The sequence below is a fragment of the Cervus canadensis genome, chromosome X (assembly GCF_019320065.1).
Source record: "Cervus canadensis isolate Bull #8, Minnesota chromosome X, ASM1932006v1, whole genome shotgun sequence".
Lineage (NCBI taxonomy): Eukaryota > Metazoa > Chordata > Mammalia > Artiodactyla > Cervidae > Cervus > Cervus canadensis.
Window position 1 is genome coordinate 140419850 of NC_057419.1, and position 2736 is coordinate 140422585.

Below are 2736 nucleotides of genomic sequence, written 5' to 3' on the forward strand. Positions count from 1 at the left end.
TAGGAAAAGGAGTACGTTAAGGCTGTATATTGTCACCCTGCTTATTTAACTTATATGCAGAGTACATCATGAGAAACGCTGGGCTGGAAGAGACACAATCAAGGTTGCTGGGAGAAATATCAATAACCTCACATATGCAGACAACACCACCCGTATGGCAGAAAGTGAAGACCTAAAGAGCCTCTTAATGAAAGTGAAAGAGGAGAGTGAAAAAGTTGGCTTAAAGCTCAATATTCAGAAAACCAAGATCATGGCATCTGGTCCTGTCACTTCATGGCAAATAGATGGGTAAACAGTGGAAACAGTGGCTGACTTTATTTTGGGGGGCTCCAAAATCACTGCAGATGGTGACTGCAGTCATGAAATTAAAAGACACTTACTCCTTGGAAGGAAAGTTATGACCAACCTAGACAGCATATTAAAAGGCAGAGACATTACTTTGTCAAGGCTATGGTTTTTCTGGTGGTCATGTATGGATGTGAGAGTTGGACTTTAAAGAAAGCTGAGTGCCGAAGAATTGATGCTTTTGATTTGTGGTGTTGGAGAAGACTCTTGAGAGTCCTTTGGACTGCAAGGAGATCCAACCAGTCCATCCTAAAGGAGATTAGTCCTGAATATTCATTGAAAGGACTGATGTTGAAGCTGAAACTCCAATACTTTGGCCACCTGATGCAAAGTGACGACTCATTAGAAAAGACCCTGATGCTGGGAAAGATTGAGGGCAGGAGACGGGGGCGACAGAGGATGAGATGCTTGGATGGCATCACCGACTCTAAGGACATGAGTTTGAGTAAACTCCAGGAGTTGGTGATGGACAGGGAGGCCTGGCGTGCTGCGGTTCAAGGGGTCGCAAAGAGTCGGACACGACTGAGCGACCGAACCGAACTGATGCCTTTAGACCAGAGCTCTCTGGATCACTTATCTAGACCATTTCTAATTCCTGAAACCAAAAGGAACAAAAAGGGGAACGAAGCCTTTTAAAATCTTACTCCAACCATTTTTTATGCATAACTAAGTTTGGAAAACAAAGCTATAGGATCTCTTGTGTCTATTTGGATGTATGTATGTCTCAGTGTGTCTTTGTTTTGTTTTGTTTTGTTTTATAATATTGCTGATTGCTGAGATCAGTTTGTAAATGAGCTCTAATCTAATTGGCCTTAAGAAAAAAGTAAGCACTTACAAATCAAATAATTCTAAATACAAGAGAAATTAACCTAAATGAATTTCAGGTTCATGTGAACTGGGAAATATTCAGTGTGAAATACCTGATATTAATGTTTATTTGTTGATCTTAATAATGTAGACATCTATAAGAGTACTTAACATTAAGCAGAATATTTTCATTGTACTTAGGTTTAATATAAGTTAAATATTATTATATCTGTTACAAGTTTATCAGCAAGAAAATTAACTTTCTGAGTGAAGAAGCTTCTAAAAAATGTAAATGAGATATGAGCCTTTAGACAAACTCTATTAAGAATATTTATGCTTTAAGAATGTCTGTCTAAAATAGTCTATCCAGATTGGGGTAACTTGAACTTCCAAGGGTTGTGCTAAACTAAGTGTTGAAAGTCTATTGAATAGCTAAGTCATTTCCAAATAAAATAAATAAAAAATTTTGAAACATTTACTACTAAACACTAATTACCTATTACAGAGAAACTAAAGAGATTTGGGATTAAAAAGAAATGATATTTGGTGCCATCCTAAAATGTTCTCTCTAGGAAAACAAAGGTTTAAAAAAAAAAGAAAACAAAGATTTTAGAAATTATCACTGGTATTTATGCTCACCAATCTATAAAATGCTAATATAACAGTCAGTTCTTGGTTGTTTAAAGGAAGTAGGAAGTGTGTTTTTCATAAAGAAGGTATGAGGAATGGAATTGCCTTTTTGTTAAGGGAAAAGGAAGTAAGACTGACTTACATGTGGCTTTTTAGGATGGAAGAACACAGTAATGGGTATAGAAAGTGACAAGGTTTGTGAAAAGTGAACCATGAGGAAAGAGTTTTGTATATGGTTAGGACTAAGTTTAAAATAAAGTTAATTAATTTTACCTTTTAAGTAAAGTAAGCTGGTGCAAAAACTTGAATTTAGCTTTTCTCTCTGTTAAGAGAACACCTTGTCTTCAGATATTGAACTCCCTTTGATAATAGATTTAAGTTTCTTTATCTCTTAAATGACCTGTTCTGAAATTCTTTATTGTGACTTTGGCTAGGTGAACAGCTATTGTTTCACAATGACCTATAGTCCTATCTGACTGAGTGTTCTAAACCTTTTTGATACTTGCTGACAAAGCTTCCTAAATCATTCTAATGAAGAAGATTTCTAGCTAACTTTGGGATGTTTCAGAGGGCCCCTGAAACATTCCAAAGAGAGATACAACACTAATTAGGTTCATTTTGTATACAGAATTACATGGGGAATATTGTCAAGTAAGTAATAAGTTTCAGGTTATATTTTATGGTAAATGTTACTAATATAGATATCCTAGAAAAACTGTATGGCGTTCCTAAAATTTTGATATGTTTGGGTAAAATGTTATCAGGCATAATTCTAATCACTATCTCAAAATATTGTCATAGCACTAACCAAGTTTCACAAAAATGCTTCCTCTTCAAGATTTATAAAAAGGGACTTTTGGATAAATACCAATCTCTGAACTGGGTAAAGATTCTAATGAAAAACCTGATAACTTCACAAAGGTTAACAAAAGGGCTTAATGAACTGGTGAATAT